This window comes from Melopsittacus undulatus, chromosome 2 (assembly GCF_012275295.1).
Source record: "Melopsittacus undulatus isolate bMelUnd1 chromosome 2, bMelUnd1.mat.Z, whole genome shotgun sequence".
Classification (NCBI taxonomy): Eukaryota; Metazoa; Chordata; class Aves; order Psittaciformes; family Psittaculidae; genus Melopsittacus; species Melopsittacus undulatus.
The window spans coordinates 31,349,164-31,372,644 of NC_047528.1; positions in this window are offsets into that span (position 1 = coordinate 31,349,164).

Consider the following 23,481-nt stretch of genomic DNA (forward strand, 5'->3'; position numbering starts at 1 on the left):
TCTACTGGCCAAGAAGCTAATTACCCACTGATGAGCATTTGTCACTGTAACACAAAGCAAGGCACACAGAAACTGAGAATGAATTTCCACCATTCTTCATCAAAGTGAACTGAGGCTTCAGAGAAATTAATAGAAGGATTATGATACTGCAGGAAATACACTTGGTCAGAAGAGAGCAACCCATTTGTTAGGTGGGAGCAGTAGTATCTTCCTCAAGACTTTAGGAGAGAAGGTAGAAATATACCATGCTGTTTAAATTCTTACCACAGTGATGGAAGTGAAGGCACTGGGGCAGGGACAGAGCCCACTGCCCTTCGCATCACTGATGCAGTGGGACAGCAGCTTCTGGGGCCCCACTTGTAAATGACTCACAACACCTTCTTGGAATGACCATGGGGACAAAACTGGCAACAGGCATTCACCAACATTCCCTCTGTCCCACTCTCCTGCTCTTAGCAATTCTGCGTGTCTAAACTTCACCTTACAAATCTTATGCAACCTAGACATGTTAATTTTCCTGGCAGTACAGTGTAAGAAACACTGCTTTCCTTTCCTTTATGCTCTTGTACGCTGATGTAAGTCTTCCCATTGACTTTATTGGATACGAGTGGCCCTTAGTTGTATATCATGCATTGCCATAAAATGACAGCCATGTTATTCAGTGTGCCTCTATTCAACGTTTCTGCTAATCTGTAATTAGATTCCTGAGAGCCTTTTTCGTGGAAGGTCCAGTTTGTACCCTGGGTAATTCTGTCTTACAGCAAGGTAAGAGGTCTTGTGGAAAACAGAAGTCTGGTCAAATTAATTGAATATATGATGTGTGTAGGTTTTTTTAAATGGGTACTGTGTAATAGTTTCTGAGTGTGTGTACTGTAATAATATCTTACCTTCATCATGTCAGAAAGCAGCCTGGAATTCAGAGCTCTACAACAACAAAGAAAGCAGTTCTTGTGGTTCATTTCCTTCTGTTACTTATGCAATCATATCCGTGTCCTCTGGTAATCAAAATCAATGCCTATGCAAATGACTGGTTTTGTTTTAATAATAAAAAAAAAAAATCAAAGAATCTCAGCTGTCCTATAGAGTCATGTAAAGCTGCTTGTGATGACTAGGTAACTTCTGGGATTCAATGGGAAGCCAGAGCACCAACTGTTTAAAAAAGGATCACTGCACTGACTTGAGCTGTGTGTGCTTAAGTAGTTCTGGGAACAATGCAAAGGTGTGAATCAGTATGTCAACTGTTGACGTCAGCTGATGTCAACTGATGTACTTATGTAAAGTACATAAAAGGATCTTTACTTCCCCACACAGAAATGTGTTCACTGGTTAGGGCAACATTTTTCCACCAAGCTGAGATGTTACTCGAGATATGGGAGGCTGATGAACTGATGACATGTTTTGAAGCCAGGTGCTGCCACTTATCATGTACCAGCATCTGTTTCTTGGGAATCTGTGAAATGAATTTGAAAGCCATGGAGCCACTGGTGCAGTAATCTGATCAGCCAGCACAGGCTTGGCTGCTGTGTGAATAATCCGTAACAACCCAAGAAAGGATTTGGCTGAGAAAAGAAGAAGAAAATACTTTTTTTCCCTCTACATCTATGTGTGTCACAGAAGGTGAGCAGCTCTCCACTTATCCACTTATTATCAAGAAATGCCATCAGCATGGGCCTTGAGGCTCCTCAGCTCACCATCGTTCAGGGAGTGAGCTGATGTTAGCATCTAAGTGGCTTATTCTGGTGAATTTATTGTGATTCTCCGGTCCTTCCTGGGGCAAGATGGGAAGGAGAAAAAAGAACATAAAACCCATGGGTTGAGGTAAGAACAGTTCAGTAACTAAAATAAAGTAAAAAGTCATGATAATAGAAAGAATACCAACCATAATGATAATAGAAAACAAGAGAAAAAGAAATGAAAGCTCAGAAAATGGAAGTGATGCACAATTACAGCTGCTCACCGCCTGCTGACTGATAGCCCCTCTCTAAGCAGCGATCAGTGGCTCCTGGCTAAGTCCCCCCAGTGTGTATACTGAGCATCATGTGCTGGTATGGAATACCCCTTTGGCTAGCTCGGGTCAGGTGTCCTGTCTCTGCTCCCTCACAGCTTCTTGTGCTCCTCCTCACTGGCAGAGCATGAGAGACTGAAAAGTCCTTGAGCAGGGTAAGTGCTACTTAGCAACAACTAAAACAGGGGTGTTTTATCAGCATTGTTCTTAGATTAGAGCCAAAACACAGCACTGCACCAGCTGCTGGAAAGAAAAATATCTGCTACAGCTGAACCCAGGACACTGGGGACAGGTCCCTGGGGTCTATTTTCTCCTCTTTGTAAACAGCAGTTGGCCTGGACTGGAGGTTTCCACAGTGGTGATGGAGGTGGGGATGCCATGGTTGCCCACCATGCTCAGCTAGTGCAGCTCAGACATTCTGTGGCACCTATTACTAGGCTCCAGCTGGTCCTTGCTGAGGTGGCCCAGAGGTGGAAGATAGTGGCAGAAGCCCTCTCTTCAAGGTACCAGACAATGTCACTGTAGAGAAGACAAAACATGATCAGGTTAGACCTTGGTAGCTGAGTACCAGACGGAAAGCAGAAATACCCTTATAAAACCTTAAAACACCTTGTGTGGAGGGGCTGAGTCAGAATGTTTTGGTCCTGGCAAGGCTGAGCTTGTCCTCTGATTCCTGTCCCGTGTTAGTATTTCTCAGGCAACTGGTGCAGGGATCCCCTGGTATATCATGGCAGGTCCTGGCAGCCAGGGCCTGTCCCACTGCGTCTTCCAGGAGTGGGGCAAGCTGGGGACACCAGAGCTGGGTGCAACTCCATGGGGATGAGGCTGGCCTCACAGATGGGCCTGGCTTGGCAGCACCCAGGGCCAGGCAGGGCAGGGATGTGGGGAGCTGGAGACTAGTCCTGCTGCAGCATCACTGAGGCAGGGCTGATGGCCCTGGGGGGCTGATGTGGGGTCCTGGGCAGGGTAGTGGGGAGTCCCAGGGTGGGGGCATGGTGTGCAGTAAGGCATGTAAGTGCTGGCAGTGCTTCTGTTAACTTTATAAGAGACTTTGTAGAGTTGTAGAAAGACCATTGGCCTTTTAAAAACAGAAAAATAAAGGCACAAAATGACTACACTCAGCTCTTGGCTTATTGATTTGGCATCTCCCCATGGTGGTGTTGGGGTGTATAAACAATATTGAACATAAATAGCACCTGCCACAGACCCCAGAGGACAGGACATTTGTCTGAGCAGTGGCACAGGGAACTGCAGCAGAGGGACTTGAATGCAATTTCGTTGATGAGTGGTTTTCACACTGCCTAACTCGAGGCACCTAAGGCAGGAAACTCAGCTCTGATCCATACAATGACTGCATGCAGGGAGAGAGGGGTCTTCTGCAAAGGGGCACTTCAAGAAGAGGGAGTAATACATCTTTCCACTTCTTCCCTTAGACTTGTCCTTTTAGGCCTTGGATGAAGGTGGGTCAGCAGAGCTGGCTGTTAAAATTAAGGTGTGTTCTTGAGCTGGCCACAGCACATAACCTCAGGCAGGCCTCACTTGCTGTTCCTGTTGTCCCCTATCCTGTAGCTGGTGCTACCTCTGTTTTGTTTAGGGGGTGTTTTCTCTCCCCTTCCTCCTTGGACATGGAGAAAACCTCACCCCCATGCTTTCCAGCATGGGCTGTGACTGGTTTGGTAGCTCCACACCACTTCTTGATGTGGCTTTTTCCTCCAGTGACATAAGTTTCACTCTGACCCTTTTCACCCAGACATAGTCCTGACACCCTCTGAACTTGTTCCCCTAGATCTATTCAAAGTGCAGTGACAAATTCATCCTTTTTTTGCCTTTTGCAGTCCTTCTTGGTCCCACAATCTCTTCAACAATTTAGATAAAAGCTCTTTATTTTTTGGTTCAGGACTTTCACATCCTTCCTTCTTAGCACCTGTGTTATCTAACCTTCCCTGTTTTGCAGCCTAAATGATGCTAACCTCTTTCATCCTCCTGTTTCCATATCACACACCCTTCTCATTATCTCACACTGACACTTCTCTGGGATGCCCTCTCCAAATGTATCTATCATCTCCCCTGGGCTCCTCCAAATTTCTTGCTAATTTCTTTGTGAAGCTCCTGATAAATCGCCAGCTGACTACAGCTAACTTGTTGCCTTTAGTAGGAGACTAGTATTTATTTGCATCATGTATTCAATTAGCTGGCACATGAGAGTATAAAGCTGGCACATATAAACTCTCTTATTATTCATTCCCATATGTCATTCCCTCACTTTCTGTTACATTCACTTGTTATATCTTGTCTTAAATTGAGATTATATGCTCCTCAAGGGAAATACCTGTCTTCTAGTTTGGGATAGTACAGCGCCTAGCACAACAGACTGCTACCTTTGTCCTCTCTCCTAGGTGCTTGTGAGCAATAAACAATAAAGACCAGCAAGAGCTGGCCAGGGCTTGTTGCATGCATCTGTGTTTTTGTCTGAATTTTCATGCATGCTGATATGTGTGCTGCATATAAATTGGCTTTGAAAAGTAGGCAAACAATATGCTTCCAGACAACTGTGTAAACATTCTGTTGGAAACAGTTTCAGTAGCTATGTGCACATAATGTGGCTACAATGCGTCCCTAAATTTGTACCATGTGGGGCAGGAGCACTTTTCCTCCTGTAAATATTTGATTTTTTTCCCTTTCTTTCTTTGCATTTTTTGTCACTGCACAATTGCTCCCTGAAAGCTAGAGACCAATGACATAAATGTGCACCATGCACAGAGCCTGCAGCCATATTTTTTTCATACTGCCAAACAACCCACGATTTTGCAGGACTAGGAGTTCTTCTAATAGGACAGAATGCTTGCTTTGTAGCTTAGCTGCATTTGGAGAGATGAGAATTAAGGAATCACAACATTATGGTTTGTAAAAGTGAGGACGTGTGAGGGTGAATATGTCTGTCTAGCAGGAATCCTGTCTTCCCCTCTGCTTGCTGGGTTTCTGCCAGTTTGCAAGCTGTTAGCCATGTACAGGGAAGCAAATGAAGTGAGAGGAGTTGTAAGGGCAACTGTTTTTTCAAGTCTTCAGGGAATGGCTTCTGCCACTGGCCTACATTCTCCAGTCCAGTTGGGCTGTACTTGGCCTTGGGCCACTGGTGAGGGCAAATCTGGCTTTAAATCATTGCTCTTCCTCTGCAATGAGGCTAGAAAGCGGTGGCCCAGTCTTCAGTTAAACAGCTCCCAAACTTCTTCATCTGCTGTCTGTTGTGTGTGGCTCCTAGGGTGCAATGGGACATCGCCATATCCCTCATGTATCTCTCTGTCTTTGGTACGTGTATTATACTGGAGAAGGAAAGAGATGGACAATACTGTTGTACAGCTAGTGGATCCACTGATGGCAAAAGGTGTCACTGGAAGAAGGCATCTGAGTACACTGCTTTCTGCTGAAGCTGTGAAAGCAGGTTCAGAATCCTAGACAGAGATCCCAGGAGGTCTCCTTGTCCACCCTTCTCCTTGAAGGCAAGGTCACATATGTCTGAGCTGCCCTTGACAGCTGTTTGTGTAATCTGCTCTCTGGAACCTCTGCTGATGGATATTTCATAGTCTCCCTAGATGGTCTCTTTGGGCACTTGAATGTCCTCACAACTAGGAAGTTTTTCATAAGCCCTCTCTGCTGCAATTTAAGCAGATAATCAAGATGATAATCATGGCTATGTTGCTGAGACTAAAGTCTCAACTGTTCCAGCATTTTCTACGTAACAGTGGCCAATGGCAGAGGATTCAGAGAAGTGTATAGGTGCAGAATAAGGATGCAGTGATAATCCTGCCACTGGACTTCCTTAGCCTGAAGTTTGGGAATGTTTTCTTGTTTTGTCCACAACAGGTTCAAAGCACAGTTAACTCTCATTTGTGTAAGAATCATTTACATAGTGGAAAATACTTTTCAAATATCTATGATGTCTTCTCTTCTCTAGATAAAAAAAAAACAGGATTCCCACCCTCCTTCGAAATCATGTTTTCTAAACCTTATAAAATTTGTGTTTATCTCTCCTTTCAGTTGACCTACAACTCATCACTGAGGAGATCGGACTGGTTACATACAAATCCATATATAACAGTTTGAACTGTCACCATCTTTTCCATTGCTGGTGAGTTAGGATCTCATGTGGCTTGAAAGGAAAGCTCTAAAGAGCCAGAAAAAGAAGAGACAAGAAGAAACCCAAGTAAGTTTCCTGGATATGGAGAGTTCCATAGCAGGCCTTCTGCATCTAATGTTTATGAATGATGTGCATGAGATGTACAAAAGCTGCTTAAGGTATAGGCCCTGGGACTTCTCAGTCAGAGAGGCACTGCACTGTCGTTATCCCTCAGGCTTCAATGATATTGCAGTCCTGCCTGCTTGGTAATAGAGTTTTCCGAGGAGGAATGGAAAATTTGCACCCAAACCCTTCACCCCAGTGCCTGCGTTATTCCCTGATGGTGCTGTAATGAGAGTTTCGGAATATATGCATTTGTACAGGGTTTGGCTCTGACTTCTAGTGTTACAATGGCAACTAACTAGGAGATTTGAGTCTCTGGCATTTCCTTCTGTCTGGCTCACTGTGTCGGTTGTTCTGCATCCTCCTTCTATAAGCTCAGGTCTCTCACCATATTGAAAGGTGAACCAAGGATATGTCTGTGCCCTGAGATGCAGCTCCTTACAGTGACACTTGAGTCACTAAGCCAAGATGATGTAAAGCTGCCAGTGCCTCTTGGACCAAGGACAGATATGTCTTTCATTTGGTGTTATAGACTGTTTATTTAAGCTGTAAAACAGGATAGTTGCTTTAGAACGATGCAAACTTGAGCACCTGGCTAACAGGCTATGCTGATGTGACTGACTTGCACCTAGAGAGCAAGCACTGTGCCGCAGAAATGATCTAGTTTGTTTAGAAATACCTGACAAAACCCTCTGTACAAGTGCAGTGTGGGTACAGTGACAGGCAATTTCCTTAGTGCAGACTGCAACTGAACGCGGGGATGCCTTCTGTGCCTTTACCTAGTGAGCCATGGCTTTATTAACCTACCGGATTCTTGGGTGATTTTACATGCATCTGGGTGACTCAATTAATTAGCTCTTATCTATAATTAGGGTTGCCAAGGAAGACTCTGGAAAGACTGAGGTGGTGGGTGATCACTGCCATTGTCTGAAAGACTGACATTAAAGAACTCAGGTTCTTGATGTTGATGTGGAAAGCACATAAGCTGTACAAATCATTACCATCTGTGTTATGAACAGACCCCAGAGCATTAACCTGTTCTATTAGTTGCCTACGCTGGAAATACTGTTTATGTTAGCAAAGCTGAGGTACAAATCCTTCTTATGCATAATGCAGAACACATTATACATTTGACAGGAAAGCAATTTAAAGTATTTTGAATGGAAACATCCTCCGTTAAATCGTTTTATTGTGATGAAAAATACCCCCAAGAAACAGGGACTCTGGAGAAGCTGGGTCTTTGGAACTCAGGAAAGTTTTGAGTGATCAAATGCACCTTGATTTAACATTTTCTGCATCTCCTTTTGTGGTGTGTTTTAAAGGAGGAAGAGATTCATTTGACTTTTTAAATGGGAATGATAGTGGTTAGCTCTTTGCATAGTGTCTTTTATCTGTGGGCCGTAGCCTTTCACTAACAGTAATTTAGCCTGGAAACCTCCATGTGAAGAAGTGAGAGATATAATGATACTCCTAAATTCTATGTCTTTGTAAATGGAGAAGGAGAAAAAGTCTGCTGGAAGTTGTGAAGATCTCTTTATCTGCAAAGCATTCCTTTTACACTTCCCTCTCCTAAGAAGTTTGCAGCTCTGCAGAATGGGGAACAGAAAGGTTTCTGTAAGTCAAATGAAGTCTCTGTGCTGACTACTGGGGTTTTTACCCTTCGAGCAACCTTTTAAAACTTTGGGATGCAGTCTATGCAGCTTCACACTATGTCCTGCCACGTACTGAGATAGGGATCAGTATTGCTCCTGGCATCACAATTTCCTGCAGGCATTTCTTAATGCAAATCTTTGGGAATTTGATTATGTTTTTTATGTGATTCCTTGATGTCTTCTCATTGAGGCCTTGGGGGCTTTAACTGTGTCTTCTTTGTGGAAGATGGGAAGTATTTCCCCATTTCCTTAGCTCAAGGCTAATTTTAGGTTTTCCCTTTGTCTTACCAGTAAGAGAAAAGGTCCAGGGCCCAGCGGCCCCAGTAGCCAATATGGGGTTATGGTCACAGCATAAGAACCTCAAGATGCAGATACTGTTGATTTTTAGTTTAATCTGGTGTGAGGTATTCATTTTTTCATATGGAGAAATATGAGCAAGGAACATCATTCTGTGGCAAAGCATCTTCCTAAAAGCATTTTAATATAGTTAGATTCATAAATCAATGGCTTTTTAAGTGCACATATTCACTTCCTGGAGTGGAATTGTGGATTCATAAACAGATCACAAAAAAACCATTTTTGCAACCCTCAGAAAAATAACTGGCCCTGTCTATATTACAAGAGAAATAGGGCTGAGTCCCCGTGGCACAAATGGACACTAGCCCATGCTGGTGAGTGCTCCCAGTTCTTTCATAGCTAAGTCTTCAAGAAATCTAGTTAGAAAGGTTCAGAGCAGAGTCAGGTAGTGAGATAACAGCATGTGGTTGATCATCAGTCCAGCATGGCTTCACATCCTCTGTTATTTAGTAGTACAGGTCTTCTCTTAGTGCATAGCTCATCTTCCAGCACAGGGGTTTCTGTGACTCACAGGCAGGTCATGGATATACATTTTTTTTCAGCTTGGGAAATTGAGTTCCGTATGAAATAAATCCGGAAAACATCAGCTGGAAGTTTTTCTGCTGACAGCCCATGTGGTGTATCCAAGGTAGTCTGAAGATTATATTAATGGGATAAAAGTGAAAGGTATAAATATGGGGATGTTACCAAAACAGAAAGAAGGGTTTTGAACAGCTTGGCCTTGAAAGGATTTGGAGGTGAACAAATGACCAGGAGAGACCACAAGGTTTTTGGACTTACAGTCTTCAAGAGAAATAACACCTGACCAAAATTTCCAGGCACTTAAGTACTTTGTTAAGTAAGCTTTGAGAACATTTTCCTTTTAATTAACTAGTGTGTGTTTACAGCTTTTAAAATATGCTCACAATGTACTCTTAGTTAAGAATTCTTTTGTACCCATAAATGACATGGTGAAAAATGCTGTTAATTGAACAATGCACTGAACAGGGTTTAGAAGTAGCACCTGTGGAACGGTCCCAGGTGTTAATCCTTCATGTATCTTGGAATACATGAATTGCTAGTAGTCTGTAACAGGGTGAAAACTATCCTTCATTAGCCACATTGTAAGAAACCCTCCACCTTCTAGGAACAAAACACAGGATAGATACTAGTGAGTGGATTGACAAGGTCTCAGTTTTACTGCTGAAATAGAATGTTCCAAAGAGCACCACTTAGTTTTAGATACCGCAGACATGATCAGCAGAAAAGTGGTTAATGTGCTGAGAGCTGGAAAAGAGATGGTGGTTAAATGGAGCAAAAATTGCCATTTTGTACCTGACTGTTCACAATCCTGCCTTCATTTGCAGCTGTATTATGTCATCAAACCATATGCAATCCGTGGGGTTTCGGCTGCGTGACTCCCATTAACTTTAATCAGAGTCAGGAGAATAAACTGCTGAGCAAAGCACTCTGAAAATGTACCCCTCCATTCTTAACAATTATATTACTCTGCTTCGTGTGGTAAGGAATCTTTAGGAGGCAGAGCTGAATACTCCATCATTGCAATACCTGCTCTTTGTGCATAATGAAATCAGCACTGTTTGCAGCCTGCTCCATACAATGGTCGGCAGCTGATTTCATTATATAAATGACCAAATGATTAACTTCAGCATTTCTCTACATGAAACAGATGCAAATCTTTCAGGGACATATCAGCTGTGTTGTGTGCATGTGTGTGAGGTTTTACAGGACAGAAAGGCTTGTTTAGTTCAGTGTTGTTGTCCTTTAAAGAATATTGTTGCCAGGATACTGTCAGGTTATACAGGATAACTGCCACTGTGGCAGTTCTAATGTTACAGAGATGAACAAATAACAGCACTCAGAACCAGTGCTATGCATTTAAAGCTAGAGCAGAGGTCCAAGTGCAAGGTGATATATGCCCACTGCCGTATTATCATGAACTTTGGCAAGCGTACAAACCCCAGTATGGTCCGTGCAAACAGCCCTGCAGCAGTCAGAACCTGTGAGATGCTGGAAATCCTCATCCCTCATTAGTGTAACAGGCTGAGAGATACGGCTGCTCAGAACCTCAGATAGGCAGCGATCACATAGAGCTGGCTTCCAGCCCTCTGACTGTATGTGTGCTTCCTGGCTTTTTTCTGCTCGGGCTCAATTGTTCTGAGTAAATAATCGCTCTCGTTTACAAATCTGCATTCTGAATAATTTCTTCAGCATTGAAACATGCCCCAACCTTTTACATGACCCTCACAGAGCAGATAAAACCACTGAGATTTCCTGTGGGAACTTTAAAAAAACAATAACCGCAAACTCCTCTGAAGGACAGATAAAATGTGGTGAAAGTTCCATTAGCTATAAACTCTGGCCCTTTCAGTTGCACTAGCAGCCATATTTTTTGTTCAGCGGGACAGTTTTTGCACAGATGTCAAGTTTTGCTACTTGAGGAATGTGAAAATGAGAACAGAGTTTTCAATGCATTTGGATCAGTAGGCATAATCAGGTCTCAAGACTACCCTTCCTTATCCAGATAAACAGTAATTCTTTACAATGATTTCTGAAGTGTACCATGTTCCCATTTACTTAGACACGCAGTGCTTATAGTGGGAACCATTGAAAAGCGTTGTCCTGCATTATCTGGGGGATTTCGAAGGAAATTAAGCAAATCTGCTTTACAATACATTGTTCCTGCAAGGAAGGATCTCACAGAATCTAATCTTTTTTTTCATTCATTTTTTAGTGTAGCCTGCACAACAGAGAGCAGCTCTTCAGCATGATTTGTATGATAATAGCGTTATTTTGTCCTAAATATGGTGCACATCTCAAGGACCTCCATAGTCACATCAGAGGGATTGTTCAGTCCAGACAAGGGGGAGGCAATTGTGGGGGGAACAAGTCCAAACATAGTGAAGTGAATTTCAAATATTACCATTAAATCGTGACATTACTTTTTTCGGCTGCCACCAAAAAGCCTTTTCAGCAAGAGGGACGTTTGGCTTCCCATGGAATTTCTGCCAGATCAGAATAAACTGAGCTTTTCCAAGACACTTAGTCTCCTGAATGTCACCTGTCTGCCTAATCCTGAACTGCAATAGAGCTTTTAGGCAGTCTATAAATGGTTAGACTCAAAACAGAGGTCCTTTTCAGTGTGCATGGTAATTAAAGATAAACTTCTGGGAATTTTGAGGTGAAGTGGGAAGTCACTTCAACCTTAACATAGTTTAGGTCTAGAGCTGTCTGAGGTGCTGTGCCTGGACTGCACAGCTATTGCACAGGAGTCTTGCTTCCTATGTGATACCCCAGTGTTTCTCACATGGCCCTAAATATCCATATGAGAGCAACTATAGCCTAATTTATTAACGATTTTAAGCAACTATAGGGATGGGAGGGCTCTAAAGTCTGCAGAATGGATTGCTGTTTAAGATTTAGATAGGTTTTAAGGAGATGATTCTTTCCTTTTGTATATTCTCTGTGGATTATGTAGAGAACCCAGGTAAGCTGGCCTCCTGATTTAGGCTCTTCATTGGTATACCTAAAGCTGGTAATGTGAATCCCCCAAATGCCAGTTAAAACACTGCCTGGGTTTCCACAAATGAAGATAGGTGTTGTCTATGATACTATAGTGAGTAGCTTTATTTTAACAGAGCAAATGATTTGGCATAGATGCTTTAATTATAGAACTGAACCCACTTTTCCTTCCTGCAAGATGTTAGCAAATAGCTCATGAAGTACTTGTGACTGGCTGTGTTTCATTCATGGTCCTCTCGGTGTGATGAGTTTGCTGTGAATATTCAAAGGTCACACTTGCTATTATACTGCAAACCACATGAATCAGATGGAATGGAATTTATTTTATGCATCTTTATCAATCTACAAGATGTATTTTCCCCAAACTAGTTGTATAAGTACAACCCGTAGAGTTAGGCACTGTGAAACTATGATTCACCTGCTCATTAAGGAAAAATATGAAATAATAAAAATAGGTAGGCTAGATAACACTCTGCAGTATTGTTGCATGTTAAATGGATTATATTAAACATATGGGGTTTAATTCTGTGGCCCACCGTGGTATTTTAGGGACATTTAAAGTGACTTAAAGGTATACTGCCTGGTATCTATCTGGTCTAGTGAGACACATTTCCTGTAGCCCCTGTGTTAGAGGTACCTCTTTTGAGGCATCTCACATGGCCCTAGGTGCTTGAAGTGTGTTAAAAATGAATCCTTGAATGTGTGTCTCTCAGTTGTCATGGCCAATGAAACCAGAGTTCTTTATCTGATCAGATACATGTGTTTGCTCTAGGCTGTGCTTAGTACTTTTCTACACTCTGTTGGCTGCATTCACTTTGCTTCTTGGGGGAAACCTACCTGTGTCCTGGACATCTACATGTAAATATCTGAATTACACTGTTGCATTTGAGGTGGAGAAGGATAAAGTTGGATGGGCTGTTGGTGTCCCTGCCCATGGCAGGGGTATTGGAACTCGATGACCTTAAGATCTTTTCCAACCCTAACCAATCTATGATTCTATGATTCTGTGATTCTATGAGATGAATGTGGCCCAAGGGTTCTGTTTCCAGTGAGAAAATAACAAGTAATAGAGTTGACAATTTGAGGAATGGGGCAAAAAGTGTGAGAAAAAAATCCTATCTCAAGTCACATCAAACTGGATTATCTAGCAGTTTTTTTGGGAGGAGGTGCATGACTCAAAAATACTATGATTTGCTCCATACTCACATAAATAAAATGTGTAGTCAACTAAAAACACATGTTCCAGATGCAGTTGAACCCTCTTGTGTTTAAATGAGGTCAATTTGATTTGAAAAAGCCATTTCAAAATAAAAAATAGAAAAGATTCCTTTTGAAAATGTTGAAATGAAATGTCGTGTCATTTTGAAAGTTTCATTCCTTTTTTTTTTCAGATGAAATGTCAAATAAATGCAAATTAAATTTACAAAGTTTCAATCATTTGAAAACAACATATTTTATCAAATCTATTATTCACCTATATTTTCAGCATAGCTCTATGTCTGATATGTGTGGGGGGACAGCTTATAAAACTAGCACAGTATGAATTCAGCTATAAGAAGAAGATGACAGTTCAGTCTCTGTGACTCAACATTGTAAAAGAATGAAAATTCAGCTCCCACAATGTTTGTGTTGAAATAGTTGGCTATATAATGATTTCTACTGAATAGACTATGAATGGAAGCTAATTTTGACTTCTAAAGAAATAATTTTGTACTGTGTGGTTTTGCTTGAATTGAAAACAAGAAGAAACTGAATTTGGCACACAAAATAAAGATAAGGTCTAATCTTCCTACTTTATGTATTTAACTTTAGCTTAAATTTTAAGCTGCTTGTTAAATGATTCTTCTATATAAATTACAGATGATTTTATGTGAAATTTGGGAATGACAAGTGTTTCCAAAAATACCCTAAAAGGTTGTGCAGTCTATCTATATTTGGTCATCACTTGAGCTGGACATATAAACTCCCTGCTGAAGCTTTCACTCTTCTATATTTGTTGTGGAGGGACTGAAACAATTTAGGAGGACTGCCTTATCCTAAGTCTAGTATTTAAAGCTTAAATTAGGGGCTAAGGTCAGCAAACTGGATTATATCTTAATAGCCTAAAAATGTTGTTTCCAGACAGCTTGTGAGAGATAAGGGTAGAAAGACTATAGACACCTAAAGGAGGAAAAGAAACTAAAACATTTCCATTGATGTGCACACTGCTTTATTAACTGTGGCTTAAAACTTCTGCAGGAGGTGACCTGTACAGGCATTAGATTCTTATTTTTGGCAGTGCTGTCTTAAATTATGACACCATAAGGCTCAGGTTCTGGGCTTTTCCTTCAAAAGCAGCACTTCAGCCAGATAGGTCAGAATTTCTGGGCAGCAGCTCTGCAAATCTGGAGACTCAGATGCAGTGAATCCACACCTCCTGCTCAGGGAGCTGGTCACACTGCATGTACAGAGAGCGCCTGCTGCGCATACTCAGAGTACGCATGGCCTCCAGCATCCTTAAGACACCACTAATTTCTGGAGTGAATTTCCTATATGACTTCAGACAAGTCATGCTTTAGTTTCCTCATCTGTAGGCTGGAGATTATATTACTGGAATGAATGGAGGCTAAAATCAGTGATGTTTGTAATTTGTGTTGATATTCTCCGAGGGGATGCAGGCACAATAGAAGTGCAAATAAATTGTAGTGACTGTTTAGTATTTCAGTAAATGGAAAAGCTCTTTAAAGCAGAGTTCAGAGCAAGTACAATAGAGTGGAAAATTGCATGTGCAGAACTACGAAACACGACAGAAAGAAGTAAGGAAGCAATTTCATCTCAGTCATTCTAGTAATCAATGAGATGTGTACACTTATTTGGCAGTGTAGATTATAATATTAGCAATGACTCTCCAAAGGAAAACAATATTGGATTTAGGCAAGGAAAGCAGTTTGAAGCACCAGAAAAATGCTGGTCCAAGCTTGGTCACAGAAGTCCAAACTGGTTTCCATTGTTCTCTTCATGCATGTTGCTCATTATCATAAAATGTAGCTACATATTTCTCTGGGAAGGGACAGGTCAGCAGGTTTATGGCTTTAACATGGACCCATGCTTTCTTTATGAGCTTGCCACAGTGGCACGAGGTATATGACAGCTGTTTGGCATTTGCTGCTGACTAAGCACAGGGTGGACGTGCTGAGCTGAGACTGCCTCTGAGTATGGGTGAAGGGCATGTGGACTATGTAGCTTATCATGACTGTGTCAGATCTTCCTTCCTCAAGTACAGGCTGTGTGGACACCTAAGGGGTTAGGATAGATCTGCTGTGTGGGAAGGGGAGGCAGTTCTTGTTTGGGCTGTGATTTTGGAAGTCATTGCCCCTTGGTGAGGAAAGACTGTTGACAATGCAGGAGGCAAGTCCTGAGAGTGAGTTATGGAAACCAGTTCCTTGTGGTCAGGTTATTCACATTTGTTGTCATTCCTGTCTTTAAAATGCGAACAGTATATATTTTGAATATGAAGATCTCCATGTACATGGAGGCTGTGACTGTGGAAATGACCATTTGTCAGTTTATGGGAAATGATTATTTTTTAGCCTGGCTCTTAGAGGAATGCTTATCATCACATCAGCACTGCCACCATGACGCTGTGCACTGGTGGTCACATCAGCAAACATGTAGAGGCAGAATGAAAGTTCATCAAATGTGCATCATTCCTATGGGCATGTTCACTCAAACTCAGCATTAATACATACCACGAACCTAAGTCCTTGTCATGTTCCTACTTATGCTATGTAATTTCTGTCCCTGAGCAAATATACTAAATTCCCAGATTCTTATTCTCACACTTCTAATAAGAAGGTAATCCCCTTGCAGAGAAAGATGGCATTGGACCAGACCCCAGATGTAGACTATCCTCCATTCTGGGAAGTGCATAGGAGAGTAGGTGAACATGAACTTAGAGCCTGAGGCTGAGCCTCTATAATCAGCAAGGTCCTCTTTCTCAGTTGAAATGCTCCCGAACTTTGATCTACTAGAGTGATAGTTAGAAGCAATAACTGAAAGCTTAAGTCTCTCCTGTAAAAAGTGCATCCATATAGGATAATATTCTGAACTTGGGTAGGTTATATCAGGTCTAGTGCAGTGGGAGGATGATGATACATGATATGCACTAATTTTTAGTATCTGTGTATTGCACAAATAGAAGGAGAGAGAGAAACCCTGGGAAAAGGTGTTAAGATATGAAGAATGGAAATGATAAAGTGAATCCTAAACCCCTAAAAGGTTTATACCTGAAAGCTATATGAAATGTGAGAGGAAGCTTGCTTTGCTGAAGAATGAGGACAGAAGTAAGCTGAGCTGTGATAATACAATATTACTTTATTTAAATAATCTGTTTAATTCTTTTTACTTGTAGGATCTTTTTCTTGCAAACCAGGGTCCTTTTGACACTGAAGGAGCGTTAGCCCTCTTTAAAGAGTTGACCCTGCTACAAAAGGGACTGCTAAGAAAAATTGAAAACAGCTCCTTAACAATGGATGCTTCAGTTACACTGCGCAAGTGTTGGAAAAGCATGTCTCAGGACTTCCAGAGGGCTGCTGCATAGAGCTGAAAAGCGATTAAGGCTGGCAAATCACTGTATAGTTTTGTACTGCCAGTCTTGAGACTGCCTCTGCAATGGTGTGACTTACTCAATTCAATATAGCCTTGAAAAGGGACCTCTTGAGCTCAGAAATGCTGTTGTGTAGACCACTCATTTGCCTCAAGGGGATTGTCACAACATTTCCATGGCAATTGCTCTTGTAAGCTGAGAAACGTTCAGGAGGCTGCCATAATATAGACACTGGGTAGTATGTACTGACTTGTATGTGTATACATGTGTGAGAGAGAAAGGCTGTCTAATGGAAGATCTGACCTACTAATGTAGTTGAACTGGCTGAGGTGTTCCTCTCTGCTGTAAAGATCTGATTTTAGACGGATTTTTGAGCTTCAAATGGATACATTTGCAGAAATCAGGATTGGTTTGTAAGTTATTTGTCAGCAGAAAAAGAGGTAAATGCATGAGATAATGTATTCATAATGCATAATTTTACTATTTTAGAAGCAATTATGCTTTTGAAACCATCAACATGAGCTTAATGCAGACAAAATGGAGCTATTTCTTAGTACAGCCCCTGAAGCCTTCTTGCTTTCCTCTGCCACTAGGCATTGTATAACTTTTTTTTCTTACCCGAATCCTTCCTCTGAAATCCAATATTCAGGTTATGCTTAAATCTTTCTGTTTCTTCCTATACAATCTCAATAACAGTAGTACTCCTCTTGCTCTGCCTTCTTCTCACTCCTTCCCATTGCTCACCCCCCTCCACTCCCCCCTCCCCCCCCCCCCCCAGGTTATTTCTCATTTAGGCCTTTACCATCACTCATTTCACAAACTATCATTGCGTTTAACCAGCTCAGGAAGAGATCTGAAAACTTAGTGTAAAATCAGTGCTGAGCTCAAGTTGGGACCAAATTTTCAGCAAAACACGATCCATGATTCCAGTCTGCTGCTGTACAGGTCAAATAGCAGCATTACTGGAATGTTGTAGGACTTGGCTTCTGCCCACCAACTGACCTTAACTGGAACAACCAACAGCCTGTGGCTGCTCAGATACATGGATATTCCTACATCCTGAATACACTAACAAGGCCCTTGGGGCAGTCTCTTGTAGCAGTGTAAATGGACTGCTTTAGTTTGTGGACATGGCTTAGCTAAAATGGCAGGGAAAAGGATGAAGTCTTATTGGGCAGTGCTATTTGATTTTACAGTACTCTATGTGTACAATACACTTGTCACCTTATTGATGCTATGGATGTGCAAAGGTGATAGATGATTGCTGCCTGGCTGTATTTTGTGGTATATCAGCTGCCTCTTCTTTAAATCTGATGACCTGTTGTATGTTTGGCAAGGAACAAATAACTGGGGTGTTTGGCTATCTTTGAGAAACTGCTGTTATTTTTTTTAGCTGTATACCTAGTGCTTCTTTCCACTTCACCATGAACAAATATTACTTACCATGGCCCACCTGGCTGACTTCAGCATATCTTAACTGTGAAACTCCAGTTCTATCAGTGTTTTCTCCTTTCTGGTGATAGATGCTGCTGAAAAGAAAGTACTGAGGGGACAAATAAATAGGCAGAGCACTGTGTCAACTGGGAAAGGAATGAACCGTTTTACATGTCTGCAGGACATAGGGCAAGGAGCGACAAGTTGCAGCAAGATAACAGTATGATCAAGATTTGAAAAGGTTTTCTAGCTGGAAGGACAGTCAAGCATGGAAGAGACTGACCAGGGATGTTAAAGTGTCTTGAAGGTTTTTAAGGCTGGACACATATCTGTGAAGAGTAACACAAACTTGGTTGTTCATGGTGTGATACTGGGACTAGTCTGAACAGACTATTGTGGTGTCAGGCCTCCTGTTCAGGTCTTGTTTGTAAGTACATCTCCTGTCTGGTAGCTTAGCAATTATTTTTCCCTATTCTGACTTACAGCCATGACTTTTAAATTCTGGAAATAGATTTGATACTGATCTCCAGCTTCACTCCTGAATTTCATCTGTGGCCTCTTACAGTCTTGTTAACCATGTTCATGAGGCATCTTGCTTTGTTTGTTCATCAGTTCATACATCTTGAGGACACAAATGGTAGCAGCCTGGCTAGTTAGGATGCTTTTTACAGTGACCTAACTTGGTTTTCCATATTTCTAACCTTGAATCTGACCCAGTTAGATTTACATGTGGTTTCCCAAGGCTTTGGAGAATATTTCAGAATTGACACGAGCAATCAGATGTGTCATGTAGAGCTCAGACTGTTAACAGTGCATTGACAGTTGAAAGGTATTTCATCTCTTCCTGATGGCTGCAATGAAAATTCTTCAGAAAAGTAGTCCTGAAGTATTTGTAAAATTTGTTAGGAAACTCGTGTGTTCTTGCTATTTAACCAGTCAATGGCAGGTGACCTGGTACCCCGATCAGAAAGCAGGATAGAATTTCTGCTTCCTCTGCTGATATTTGCAGAAGCTCATCAAAAGTAGCTCATTTTCACATCTGCTTTCTCTGCTGTGATCAGAAGAAAACCTTCTCATATCTAATCTCTTAGTCCCACCAGTCTGGATTCACATGGTGTTTCAGCGTGTATTGACTCTTCGCTTTCACATCCAAAACACCTTCTGAGTCAACAGTCGATTTATTTTCTTTTAGTGGCTCAGACAGAGTCTTCCTGCTTAAATCATGAACCTCACTAACATAGAGTGTATTTTCAGTTAAAATGTCTTTTGATCATTCTGACTGAAAAATGGAGTCTGACAGTCCTGGGTTTTTTGATAGTTTTCCTGAGGCCTGTTACCTTGTTCTTTTTATAGTCTTTGAGGGGACTACAATCACTATGACCACCGCAAGAACAATTTCTCATGATTTCTGTATTTCTCTACAGCTTTGAAAAGTGTGCACATATTCTGTGTGTGTGTCTGTGTATGAATGCATGAGTATATTTATTTCTGACTGGAATCAAGACAGTATAAGAAATTAAAATCTTACGTGACAAGCTCTCAATTGCTGGTAATGAACACAGCATACAAAATCAAATTAAAACCGTGTATGCTAAAAGATAACATTAGGAAAAAATTTGACATTTATTGAACAACAGATGGTGATTAAAAGCATAAAACCTTGATTGTCTTGCTAAAAGCCAAACCTCATAGTTCTGTCTAAGGAATGTCTAACATTTCAAAGAAAACACTCAAGTTATCATTGAAATCATAGGAAGATCAATCTTACAGGGGTTCTTATCAGGAATGCAGTTAAAATCTCCCTTTTAAGAGTATCACATTCTTAGCTTGACAGTTTTCTGGAAATTAATCTTCTCCAGGAGGTCATAGATAGTAAACACTTAACAGAGTGCTACAGAAAGAGCATGTGTGTTAAATAAATTTTTATTAAATGAGGGGGGAACTGAATACTCTCCCTTCTACCCTGTTCTTTCAATATAGCCCAGCTTTCAGTGAGTTTCATGAGGACACAGCATACAGTCATGTCATTCAGAGTGTCAACCCCATGGTAGTGGGGAAAGGCCCTTGTTGATCACACCGGGGTGAATGTGGGGGGCAAAGAGAGACTCTGAAATTAATCGGTAGTGTGTCCTGTCCTGTTGTCTTGGCCTTGCTTCTGTCTTCTCTATGTTTCACTGAGTGTGCATATTATATTTTCAGTCTTCATTTGCACGTATTTGCTCTGCCAAGCCTGTTTCACAGATTGCATTTTCTGTGTCTATGAGCAATAGCCAACAACGTGGTCCCAGAGTCTTGACAATGATACAAGATATTTCCTGTCAAAAATATCCTCTAAAGTTCTTTGGAAGTGAATGATCATAAAACTCAAAGTACAGAGGTAGACAGTAGGGTCTTAAAGAGGATGAGGTTCCTATGTATGGAGATAGGGAGAGAAAAGCATATGAAATAGGTAATTCACCCTATCCTGGGACAGGTATCATGGTAAGATGTCTGACTCTCTGTGGCCATTATACCTTTCTAGTAACTATCAAGGTTGACTAAATTACTGTCTTAAAGTAGGCATTTAGTGAATGGAGAGTAGACTATTGTCATGAACTGCAGCATAAGACATCTGATTTTTAACTTCTGTATGCTAGCATCATTGTGTTTCAGCAAAATATTTCTGGTTTTGGTTAACATTTTAAGCCAGAAGTGTTGGGTTTTTTTGGTTGTTTGTTTGTTTTTGTTTTGTTTGGTTTTTTTCCTCCCCAAAACATTGCAGGTATTTTAAGTCAAGGTCTAATTACAAATTAGAATATAATTTTGAGATTAAGGAAGATGAATATGTAGTACTTTAACACTAGCAGAGAACTTTAATGAGAAACCTGAATGAGTCATTAGTCAAGTTAAAGGTATAAGTTAAAGTACAGGTATTCCAACCTTGATCTGAATGGTGTGAAAAATGTCAGAAACCCATTATTTCTAATTAAAAAAATTGCAATTGGTATCTAATTATTAGTGATACAGAAAGCAAGAGACAAACTGTGAAATTTAGAGGTGGAATACCAAGGACTATGGTGAGAGAAAGGTGAGCTGCAAGTGTTGGTGAAAGGGACACCTGAAGAGTCTGGGCAGTGGACACGACCTATGGGGCTGCTTTGGAAGGTGAAGGATGGCTAATGAAAACCACTAAAGGAAGACAGAATGCATGGAGAAAGATGGAGAAGACAATTTTCTTGCAACACTCCATGGAAACTAGAGGGCTCTTGTCTTTGGAAGTGTTCAGGTAGATAAAGCCCTGAGAAACCCAAGCTAAGCTGATCTTGCTTTTATCAGGGCATCAGAGGAGATGATTCCAGAGGTGCCTTCCAGCCTCAGCTGCTCTATTGCTTTGGGCCTCTTTTCCAAACCTCAGTCATAGAAACATGTTATTTTTCTTTAGTATGTACATCAATAAATGTCATAATTTCTTTTCATTGCTAATAAGTGCACAAAGGCGTTCCGCTATTACCCTGTGAAATTTCATATAGAAGACATGGTCTAAGAAAATCCTTTTCTTTACCTTAGGCTTAACATTACTGCTTTGGTATAAAGAAGAGAGTAAAAAAAAAAAAGGAAAACATTTTATTTTATTTTGATGATGCTTGCAATAGGTAATGATGGTATCAGCAGTAAGAACCTATTAAGCTACTTCAAATTAGTATCTGATCTGCTTTAAAGAGACACTCATTACCAGTTAATTCATTAAGGGTATTTGTGGAGGTTTAAGACATATGAAACAAAAATATCTCATTTGCAAGCAATTAATACAGAATTACTTAAGCAATACAGCTTCGTAAATGAAATACTTATATTTGAATTCCTTTTAATCCACTTGAAAGAGATACTTCGATCTTCAATCATCAGATAAATCAGATATGTTTTGTTAATTACCTGTCAATCTACATTCCAGTTCAGCATCTACATTGCTCAAGAGAAGGGCACAAAGTTGAGACAGGAGTTTTTTTCTCATTAAGCATTCTTCCTTATTTATTTTCTTTGTGCAGCTGGCACTGAGGATATTAACCAATTCAATTGTTCAATAATTCAAGAGAGAATTGCTGTGTTTATTTATTTATTTTTTGCTGTGTTGTAAGTAAAGCTCCCAGGAGGTTTGCTCATGTATTCCTATGCAGTCAAAACCTACCCTAAGTTTAATAGTTTGCCTTTTTTGATTTTTTTCTTTGTCAAGACTTCAAGAGTAAGTGTAGTTTTATTTAAAAACATTATTACAAAGATATCATTGCATTCAGCCTTTGGTTTCAAGTCTGAATTGACTGAGCTGTGCTGGCAGTTGTGTGGATCTATAGATTTTGTAAAACCAACTTCCTGTTCAAGGAAGGCACATTCTTGTGTTTGAGTGGTCTGCTAAGTCCTCAGGCTGTGTAACGCAGGAGCACTCAGCACCTGCAAAGGTCAGACTTTACCATGCTTAGTCTTCTAGCATATTTTTGAGCACTGGGAAGAAATGGTTCTGCAATAAGGTGGTTACACCACCAGGACAAACTGCTTGGGCTGTGGTTTAAGCTTCAGCACTCAGTAGAAATCCTGCTAGGTTTGCCTATTCAGGAGGAAAAATGGATCTTGAGATAAAAAGTGGGCCAGACTGTTTCTTTCAAAATTATTCCAAATGATTCACACCTAAGTTGAAAATAACTACCAGTCTAGAGACAAGATTTGATTTGGAAAACACTGAAAAAACAGTGTTAATAATGAAATGCTGACAAAACTGCATCTTTAGAGTTTCTAACAGAGCAGTTATAATATGAAAAAGTAAGGTTCAATAAAATGCAAGGCAGAAATAGCAAATTATATTAGATGTGACATATTAGCCATAAGGCCTTTTCTAAACTACACTGAAAAAATTAGGACAAGGGTATGGTAGTATATTTCTCCCCAAAGCGTGAGAAAGGCCTAGCCCCAGAGAATTCCCTCTGAACTTGTATTCTATTTCTAGCATGTGTTTTATTAACTTTTATTTTTGTTTTGCAGCCTAGACACACAGCACCAACCATAACGTCAAATTAAATAATGAAAAGCAATAGTTATCTTAGGAAAAATCATTCAAATAACCGTCATGTTGCATTATCCTTTTTGCTGCTAGCAAAAGCCTTAATTAAATCTGCAGAATGGTCTCTTTTATCATTTTCTGATTTCAGATGCTCTCAGCTTCCTAAGCATTTTTTTTGTTAGATCTGGATCTTTATGTTCTTACAGAAATCATCCTATACATAGGATAGAGCAATATCTAAAATAAAAAAAAAAAAGAAAATTTCAAGGAAGAGTTTCACACAGAGTTGTGCCATTTAGCAAATTGTAGGAAAAAAGTGAAAGCTATTACTTTGAATGTTACCAGATTTCATCTGGGATGATGAACACAACAAGCTTAATGGCTGCTGCTGATATATAGTGATTAATGAGAACAACAGCAAATGACACATTAGTATGACGACCCAGAAATGTGCAATGGAACGGATCCTGCCCTCCTCATGCTGCAGTGGGGTTACCCAAGCTGGGAGCAGTCTCCGTCTGGTGCAAAACCAAGCTTACCTTAGAATAAATTTTCCCAAAGGGAAGATCACTGGTGGATCATTGCTGCTTTGAGCAACCTGTGACTGAAGCAGTAATTCCCAACAAGGAATCTAATTATGCCAGGAGCGAAATGATAAGT